The sequence below is a fragment of the Hippichthys cyanospilos genome, chromosome 11 (genome assembly GCF_059441005.1).
Source record: "Hippichthys cyanospilos isolate Australia breed blue-spotted pipefish chromosome 11, RoL_Hcya_1.0, whole genome shotgun sequence".
NCBI classification, from domain to species: Eukaryota; Metazoa; Chordata; class Actinopteri; order Syngnathiformes; family Syngnathidae; genus Hippichthys; species Hippichthys cyanospilos.
Window position 1 is genome coordinate 9,587,660 of NC_142379.1, and position 10,724 is coordinate 9,598,383.

At 40.8% G+C, this 10,724-nt stretch overlaps 1 long non-coding RNA gene across 1 annotated transcript; it reads left to right on the forward strand.

Moving 5' to 3' along the window:
* The first annotated feature begins 824 nt into the window (after positions 1 to 824).
* On the forward strand, positions 825 to 5,185 carry LOC148415810 (uncharacterized). Its single transcript, XR_015867292.1, has 3 exons — positions 825 to 948; positions 1,474 to 1,601; positions 4,929 to 5,185. It is a non-coding gene; the product is annotated as an uncharacterized LOC148415810 (long non-coding RNA).
* Positions 5,186 to 10,724: the final 5,539 nt, after the last annotated feature.

Below are 10,724 nucleotides of genomic sequence, written 5' to 3' on the forward strand. Positions count from 1 at the left end.
TCGCTTATGTTTTGATGTATAAATGCAATTGGCTTCAATTTTTTGTCTATTCATGAGACTTAAAATTAAGGCTGTTGTGTAATATCACAAGAAAAGACGACGTTTTCTTCTATCGGAGGTCCCCGTCCCAAAGATAAACATTCCAAATTAATGGAATTTCTGCATTTGTCCCGGCACAAGACACTGACCACAGTTTTTAAACTGTTCATTTATTGTTGTTTGTGATGGCAGTGCCCATCCTTGCCACTGTTTCTCAAACATTGGCACAATATGTTAATTTCTGTGCTTCTGAGTCCAGTATAGCACTATTGATGGGGTTGGGGTTGATTAGGTATTGATGTGCACGAGACATGAGGTGCATTCATTACACTCGGATATTTTAAACTCGAGGTTGATCAACTTAATGATATGCTCTCTACCCGCTGTTTAATTTACCTGGCAACAGTCAAATAAGTGCATTGCCAGCATTTATACCCAAATTTAATCACTGCTTGGTAGCAAAACACTTGAAATTGACGCTGCCCTAAGAGCACTTGCTCCTGTTAGCCACAAGGTGGCGACCGGGTGCTTGGATTTCACGTTTTTGATTTATTCATCATGGTTTTTAGTCAACCGGCAAACTAATTTCACATGAGGCTCACCAATTGCCTTCCCTTGTGACGTGAGGACTTGCGATCTCGCGCGTGATGGTGATGTCAAGACCTGGCTGCCATTTGGCCGTGCCCTCATCTGCCCTTTTCATTGAGTCGCAGCAAAGGAAATCCATGCGTGTGACCTTTGCCCCCCCTTCTCTTTCTCTCTCTCGCTCTCTCCATCCTTCCAACCTGGCACGTGAAAAGGGCAGGCAAGCGTGCGCACAGGACACACGACCCTTCAACTTTGACCTTTAAGGTGTTGCAATGGACAGACTGGAATGTTCAATCGTCAATAGACGTCAATACAAATGCGGTAGGTCAGGAATATGTATATGTAACGTACGTTACATATACACCGATAGGGGGAACAATATCCATAGTGTAAAATTAAAGTCTAATCGAAATTAAAATGTTAATTCAGAATTGACGTTAAATACTATTTTGATTAAAAACGGAAATCAAATTCAACATGACAAAATTACATAATTATACTTATGATACTTATTGTAATTTGCATGGGTGGGGAACTGCCATATCAAATAAAAGCGTGAGTTCCTAATATTTTGGTTGTGTCAGTTAAAGTACACGAGAGCAACAAAAGTGATTTAAAGAGTGTGTACCTGTCTAAAAGTTTGTGTATTGTACCTCATTCAAAATACTGTACAACTTCATTTGGATTCTTTTGGGTGTACCTAATGAAGTGTCATGTGCCTGCAATGTATATTTCTTCCACTAGGGGTCTTCCTCGTCCCATACGACTTAGCATGATTTAAGTGGGAGGCCAAGCCAGGTGTTGTCGTTCCACTTGCACCTGTTCACGCGGCGTTTTGTCTTCCAGGCGATGGCAGCAAACAAAAGTTTATTGATCGGCTTAAAGATGCAGAAATAAGTCGGTCGGAAGGCGAGGCGAGGCGACGAGATGAGAGGACGGGGTCTCCACCGGCAACTTCTATTTCACTTTTGAAGGTGGGCACAGAAACACAGCAGCAGCACGTTGTACTTGAGTACAGATTTGTGTCAGAAATAAAGTGTATTGACGGGAAGCATTCACTCAAAAGTAAAACTAAAACAAACAAAAAAAACCCACAAAAATACACGCGAATGTTTACCGTCAATTCCTTTTTTATTTTCCTTCCATATCTAGCAAGCGTTGGCTCGGGCTATTTTATTGTTGTTGTTGTTGTGAAAAGGCTTTCGATGAAATTCTTATTAAAAATATCAAGGACTGTGCATAGTGAGGTTCAACTCTTTTATAACACACAGAATACGAAACTAAATGACATAGCAGAAGGTAAAATCAAACATAATACCAAATAAATAAACCTCTGACAACCGGAGTAGGATATCCATCAAAAAACATTGAACCGTTTTCTTTTTTTTTAAAGAATTGATTGAAACCTGCAAGTGTTGGATTTGGTTCCACAATTTGGGAAGCAATACCCCAAATGTTCTGTCTTTGTGTTTGAAGAGGATGGCTTTATCCCCTGTTTTTGTTAGTTGAGAAGCACTGACCAAAAAATGTGAAATTAGAACACTGGGGAAAATGCACATTTGCATGAGAGCTTTTTAGCGTTCTTCTTGATGCAAGTCTTCCCTGTGCAGTAAAGATGGAATACTCCATTGCACCAGAAGGGAGGGGAAAGCACGCTAAACAATCGTGATAAATTAAGCATTTTGATGTCAAATTGTATGTCTGACCCAGTACACACCAGGACCAGCAGACATTTCATTAACATCCTTCTCTTGCCATTATTTCTTTAGCCATCAACTCATATTTGCAGTGACACCAATTTTCATTTCTTCATTGTCATAATTGCTGTTTTTGTATAGCTCAGTCGCAATGGATCATTCACACTTTCCTCATGGGTATTTCCATACTTTAAAACGTACCACCAGTGTTTGATTTATAAAACTTAAGAACCCTTCAAATTGTATTTGTATTGGTCCGCAACAAAATAATTAACCTGAAGTGTTGTCTTTTGGTTCATGGATCTGTTATCAAAAAGAAATAACTTAATTATTAATAAATATTTGTCCACAAAAAAAGAATCAACATTAAGTGTCAGACCTGTTCTCAGAAAGTAATAATTATGAATAAATAATTGTCCACAGAAAAAATATTCAACATAAAGCGTCATCTTTTGGGATTATAGTAAAGATCTGTTCACAAAAAATAATCATTAACTTAATTATTAATAAATATTTGTTCACAAAAAAAAATCTACACACAAAAATACATATTTCGACAGACCAGTAAGAGAGGTGGCACGTGACAAGTTGGGTCAAACCATTCTAGTATGGGGGAGAATCTGGCTTTTAAAAATAATACAATTGAATAATCTACTAAACATAACTTTTTTTTGCTTATTTCCCTGAAACATCTAATTAACTCAATAATTATTTTTAAAGGATTTTTGCATGTTTGTTTTTAAAATCTCAAGTACCCCTTGCAGTTCCTTCAAGTACCCCCTGGGGTACCCGTACCCCCATTTTGAGAACCACTGCTCTAGAACATTTGTACTATTATCAAAATATCAAAAAAGGTTGTTTTTTTTTTTTTCTATGTTGCTTTACAACCTGCAGCATTGTGTGTGTGTGTGTTGGGGGGGGGGGGCATTTTTAAAGCAAAATCGCTTGTATTGTTTTTTTTCTAAAGTATTATTTCAACCAAGTAATGTGTAGTTTTTACAATATTTTTTAGGTCGGTAAAAATAGATCAAAATCTCGATTTGGGATTTGGTTGTTTCTGCACCCCTTAAAAAGGGCCTGGACATGCCTACGTTATCTAAATGAATACATCTTCATATATTTCTAAAGATACGAATCAAATAAGCAAAACGCAAGGGGTCTTTCCTTTGTTCCAAATTACCGCGCTTACGATCCGAAAAGGCATTCCTGCACAACCCGCCGTCGATTTGGATTCGATTAATTGTTCATCCCTACTTCCCGCCGCTGTTAATTCCCCCCCGTTTCTGCCAAGGCTTTAAGAGAAGCGTCGAGAAGGAAGCGAGGCGACCCGATGATCCACCATGACGAGTCGAGGCACGTAGCCGCGCTCAAGCGTGTCTTTGTGTGGCTTGGAGCGCGCAGCTGCGCCGCCTATTGAATGGCGATGCCGGACGGCCTCTACAGGTGGAAACGCTCTTATCAATACGACCTGTCCGAGCCCGACCGCCGGCCGATCCGTCTCATTGATGATTTCAAGGCCCCTCCCCCTCTTCCCCTTTCTCCTCCCCCCGCGGGAGCGCCATTGATTCATGTCTGGGCCATAGTGGTGCTATTTCCATATTGATACCTGGATGGATGACGGCGCTCCAGGAACAAGCTGCCGCTATTGAGCTGCTTCGCTTGATGGGTTTATGCCCGCTGCTCATAATAGCTCTTCTTCCAGGACATTTATTTATGCAAATGCGCAACTATAATGCGGATTAATCAGTGACTTCATGTCTGATATTTATTGATACACAAAGTAAATAATGAAACTGTGTTGTGAGACGGCACTGCGCACCTGTCGACAATCATTAGGGAACGTCACCGAGCCCGATGGAATTTTCCCAAATAATTGTCACTAAAAGTGATTATCACTTCCTTATTGACAGAAAATATATTAATAGCTTTTCAAATGTGGATATCTTCAAACATCGCCGCACTCATTGACGGTTTACGGTACTGTTCGGAGGCTTCGTTGCTTAATAAGCCGCCAGTGATGATCGACGTAGCGCTCCAAAGGTTAGCGCGGCAGTGTTTTCCCAAAACCACTGGATCTATGCTGTGGCATATATTTGTGATTTTTAGACAAGTTTAATGAGGTTCCGCTGAGCCCTTGTAATGGATTTCCTTAGTTTTGATGCCGCGTTTAATCTTAATTTGCAGAAAGTATCGCAATCCTAATCGAGAGTGAGCAGATGTCCTGTTTTAACTGGGGCAGTCCCAATTTTAAGCCTTGTGTCTCAAGTTCCGATGGATTTAGTCAGCCTTGTTGTTTTTACTCGATTTTTGCATAGGTCATGTCCAGACGTCCCGTTATTTGTTTCTTTTTTTTTTTTAGTCCACCATGCCTAGCTTTTTGGACCATCCAAATATCAATCTCAGTTTTCATAGCGATTTCTGTGAGAAGCCATTTAAAAAGAAATGTATATTTTTACATTCACAGCTAAACTAAAAGAACTAAAAGGCCTCCGGCCCTTCAGTTTGATACCAGTGGTTGAAAGCATGTCAATCACACCGTTGTCATAGCCATTCGTGCAATAAACCAATTGAAAAGGAATTTAAACTGTTTCCTCTCACATTCAGGTCATACTGGAACTACAGCTACCTCCTGCTTCCATGTCTTAAAATCACGGAAAAATGACCTCAGACCATGGCGAGTTGAACTACCTGGTCCGGCGTTCTTAATGTGGATCAGTGAGGTATGTTGCGCGTACTGACTTTTAGTTTTATTCATAAGGTTTTGAAAAAAAAAATTGTGGCATTCAACCATGGATAACACGTAAAGAGGCAAAAGAAACCAAGTACTGCACTCACTTACGCAGTTGACTGGAGATGCATTCAATGACCATTCACTGATCTGATACACCAATCAGCAATGAGTACATGAAAACATTTATTTTTTTACACAAACCAAAATGACAATAGACACAAAGGATTCAAATTGTATTGCACAAGGGGACCAAGCAAAAAACAAACAAACAAAAAAAACATGATTTGGCAGTACTTCTCAATTATATTTTGCTAAACCCCCCCCCCGTTCCCCACTTGACGCGCTGACTATAAATAAGATTATTATCTATAAAAATTGTAAGTATACATAAAACTATCCTTTTTAACATTAAAAAAAAACACTGAAGTATTTTTTACAGCGTTTCTATGGGTTACAGCTTGGTCTAAAACAGAAAAAAATAACCAAGTGTATCAAAGTGCCTGAACCTAAAACAGTAAAATTTCATATTTTATCGTGATTACACTTGACAAGAACAAGCCTTTTCCTTGAGGTCATCTGCGTCCCATCAGCATCACCTCACGCCCCCCCCAGGGGGGGGTCCCCCACTATTTGAGAAGCCCTGAGCTATGGTGAGCCTTTTTACCTGTTTAGGGCTATTGAACCGTCATACAGATAGCTTTTCATTTTAGCTAAAAAAAACAACAAAAAAACACAGTTCATCACATTTCATATCCTTGGCCAAAAAGTGTTTTTCATACAAATCTAATTAATCTTGTTATGATATAAGCTACCGTAGCGTAGTTTTATGATAGACTACACTGCACTTTGCCTTCCAAATTCTGGTTACATTACTGCCATAACAGAAATGGAACTCCCTCATAAAACAAGGACCCCCTCTGGTTCCTGCTCAGACTGCACTGCATTATTGATAGAAACCAAGGACATAGAGGACACGGGAATAGAGGCTGCTCATATGAGTCACTTACACATCCAACGCCATTGAAACTCTTCTCTGTTGACGGCAGCGCTTCTAACTCCGACAAAAATTTAAAAGGCCTTCTCGAAAATGAGTGCACAGTGCGTTCCGCATCCCCTGACAACGATCCATCCATTTTCTATGGCGATTGTCCTCGATCGGGTCCGTGACTTAAGCAAGACGTTGGGTACACCCCGGACGGGCTCCCGGCCAATCGCAGAGCGCGTACAGACAAAAGAGCATGGGCACTCACATTTACGCCTATGGTTGTTTGAAAGTCTGCAATGAACCCAACACGAATGCTTTTGAATTCTTGGAGGAAGCTACACAGGCAGACGGTCCAAACAGAAACTCAAACTTATGTTCGACGTCAACATTACTTTAACAAACTTTTCTATATTGTTGGTGCAAAACGGAGATCATTATACTGCAGTTTTTTGTAGCTCAATACTCTATCTCAGAGGTCTAGAGCTGCAATGATTAAACTTTCTTGATGATCAAATTATAGCCATTTTATAACAGTGTTTTGAAACTGTTGTATTTACCATATTTCTCTGCGTACAAGGCGGCCGATACCACTAATGCTTTTGAAATACAAAATCTCCCCCCCAAAACACTCACATAAATGTAGAGAAAGACCTATGTATTACATTTTGACCTCTTTCCTTAAAAATTCTTTGCCTTAATGGCAGTTTTCTTCTCTTCTTATTCTAAATTAGTGATCATAAAACTGCTTCAAGAAAGTGGCCAATATTGGCCTCCATCGAGAACGTGGGTTTGGATTTTGACCGTGCCTAATAATAATAATAGTTGCAGGCCTCGTGTGCATTTTTCACTCTCGAGTTCTTGGTGGCTCAATGTATATGTATGTTGGTACAGACATTTACCAACAAACATAGGCCGCCTGCCCTCAGGAGCTAAGTTGGAGTGTACCATAAATATAGACAGAATGAAGGTTCTGGCATAAAAACATTGGGAAATGACGACCTCTGCCACAGTGTCAGTGAGTGTAAATCTTGAGTAAAAAGTCGCGCGGTGACAAATGGACGTCTTAAGTGTGAAAATTAAGGGCGCGACTTCGATGAGCCGACACAAAAACAACAACAAAAAAAAAAAGGAAATGACCTTTTGTTCTGCGTACAGAAGCAAAGGCAGAATGATATTAACATTTAAATCAGGTCAGCCAGTAAAATGTGCTACAAGGTTGCATGACAATCAGCATCGTTTGTCAGTCAAGAGTTTCCCGATCGATACTTTGATAAAAGCGTCAGGCTATAACCTGTAAGTGTCCTGCCTTATTTAATCGTGCCGCTCCTTTTTTTTTTTTCTTCAGCGGCGGTATCCGCCGTATCTCTTTATTTTAAGTGGTTAGTACGTCCCCTCGTTGGCACGCGTTTCATCAATGCACAACAACTCCGTCGAGAACTCGGAATTGTGAACCCAATTTTGAAGACGTTCCAATTTAAAGGACCGGGAGACAACAGGATTCGGCCGGATTCAAGACAAAAACAACAAAACAGGTCCTCCCTTTCACTTGAGACACACACACGGGCCGAAGGTCAATGTGACGCAGATCAGGGGCGCCGACATATACACGTGCTGATTACCTCCCCTCAAGTGGAAAAAAAATGCAAATAATAAATGTATGAGCAACGTGCTTGTTTTTGTGCTTGATTAATTATGCCGTTTAATTCCACATCCACCATGCTGCTCCTCCATATAATTTCCCAGTGGTCTCGGCTGTTTCTTCCCTCTCTTTCTGCTCCTTCTCTCGCCGCCTCCCCCGCGCCTCCCTCCTCATCGCAAAATGAATCATGGATCCGTCCATGCGCGCCCGTGGGACTGCGGCGAGCCGGCGCAATGGCTGACCAATCGCGGGCATCGGCGCCGGACTCGCCGATGGAGGGAGCCTTCATATCGGCGTGTGCGCGCAGGCCCATTTTGACTGTTTTGTCTGAAATGTGATAATCCAATAAATATTGCCGCGCGATACTCACTATAGGTGACTCTGCATCAGTTTTAAAAGTGTGACTATTTGCTAATCATGTGATGCATTTTCGGCATCCTGTCTTCCAACTGGCTAGTTTACAGATGACTTCGACTTGCCGGCCGATTATTCCACTTTGTGAAAGTTTCAACAAATAAAAAGGCTGAGACTATGGTAGTACTTGACCAATGTACTTGTTTTATTACATACATTGGGCACACTGGATTGTAAGGCAAACAGTCTACTGGTGTATGGCATAAACATCAATACATCATGTAAGGCAGGGCTTCTCAAACTTTTTGGAGTCAGGGACCCCTTTTATAAAGAATGTGTTCCAGGGACCCCCATTGTAAATGTTTGCGGAAATATTACAAACATTTAAGCCAGACATAAGTGTCCTTTTTAGTCACCAGATGATTCAATTTGACAAGTGGTATATTTGTTACTTTTCAGCTATATTAAAATTTACAATATAAAAATTTGCAAATTGCACTCCTTATGACAAATTGGGTCAATGTTCCCCGAACTACCAATTATTTGGTCAAAAACAGCATAATAAAATAAAATGCCTCTTCAACTTTGCTGGCTTCATTGCCTCAAGCGATCACTTGTGGACACAAAGTGCATGTTGACAAATTAAAAAAAAATAAAATAAACTGGTTAAATTGGTTGCTTTATAAATATAATAAAAAAATATATAATTAATATGAACAATAAATAATGTATAAATAAATAACAAATAGAAACAAACAGAATTCACAGTTTCACAGAAGAAAATAAGAACAAAAGAAAAAGCTAATTGCATTCAAAACAAACCTGGCGGTGCGTTTAAAGACCAGTCACACAATAGGACATCTCAAACATCAATAGAGAGACTAAAACAATACATCAAACAGCAATGATTTTTTTTGACAATCACCACAAAAACAAGACCAGTCAACTGTCAAAATACTCTTGGCGTCATCGATTTAATCAACTTCGATAACTTTCATCATTTTAGTCTCTCACAAAAAGTTTTCTCTTTTCTGGTGATTGGCATTTCCGTCCTTGCTCTTATTCCGGTGGATAATAATGTCTAATCACGATACCTTTATACTTGAACTTAAAAATACTGGATATTGGATTTTCAGCATTGGTCTTGATTTCCACTAACAAAGGCATTCATTCCAGCACCAAAGCAGCAGTTTTGTTGTCACCATAATATTTGTTGATTATTTGTGATGAAATAGCTAGTCGCTTTATAATGGTTTGGCTCATAACACTCCTGCCGGTACAAGTTTTTGTCCAAAGGCAATATGGCCGTCGCACATGCTACCTCAATATATTTAATTCGTAATTCATTAATCAATCGATGAATCCCCACTTTTTTTTTTTTGAAGACGGGCAAGTTAGAAGACAAATAAACGCTTAATAGACTCGTGTGTTTTTGTGGTACAGCTCTCCCGGCGGCGCGTTTTGAGCGGGCGGCCCGATGGGACCCCGGCAACGCTCCTCTTCCCAGCTCGGCCGACCTCCCCTTCAGCCTCCTGACAGTTCCAGGTTAGCCCTCCCTCCACTTTCCCCCTTGGCCCTCCTCTTCCCTGCCCTCCCGCTTTCCTCTCCAAACCTCCCGTGGGGCCTCCCCGTGGAGAGCGCCGCTCAGATCCAGAGCCCCCCGCCAAAGCCCGCCCTAATCCTCCCCATCGATCGTTCTGAGAATTTCCCTTCCCGGTGCAGCGGGCGCCGCCGGCCGCCATTCGCACGCCTCGGCCGCGAGCCGCCAGCTCTTTTCATTTAGAGACAAAATGGGCGCGGGCACATTACCGGCGTCCTCTCTCATCTTCTTCACGCTGCTTGAGGAGGCGGTTATAGCGGGCGGCGTATCGCTCGGCGCTTTCTTCAATTCAGTCGGACGTGACTACTCTCCCTGTAAACAGTTTTCTCTAACACCACGTCCACCGCGTCACGCAGGGATCCGTCGCGTAGCGCGCACCAAACCAAATTAAACCGCGTGCTGCAATTTGTTACAGTGCACTTTTTGTTTCCATAGTCAAGGAGATCAATTGAAGTGATCTAATATATATATATATATATATATATATATATATATATATAAAGTTTTTTAATCAAAGAGCTTCAGGTTGAACTGGTATGGCGAATACAGAGGCAACTGTTAGCACTTCTTCCTCACAGTTAAGCACTTCAGCTTCCGCACACAGTCCAAAAACATTCATACTAGGACCTAGTATGAATGTTTTTAGACTTTATAGTCACTATTTCACCTAGTAACTACGTGAAATAGTGACTATAAAGCGTTCATAGTTGTTAATGTGACTAGTTGTCTCTTTGTGCCTTCTGATTGGGTGGCTACCAATCCAAGGTGTACTCTGCCTCTTGCCTTTATTCAGTTTGAATTGCCTCAATGGGGTGTGGCCAGGGGCAGTGTTGGGAGTAATGCATTACAAAAGTAATGTAATTACTGTAATGCATTACTTTTTGCTGTAACGCGATAGTGTAATATATTACACACACAAAAAATAGTAATATTGTACTTGTGACAAATGAGATTAACACAATGCTTTACAATGCATTTTTGAACCTTCCCTATTACATGTATGAGCACTATTTGAGGAAATGGCATCATCTAATAGTAGTTGCGGTTAATGGTTTTCCGTTTTTAATGTATGCAGTATTTTGTTACAGCTG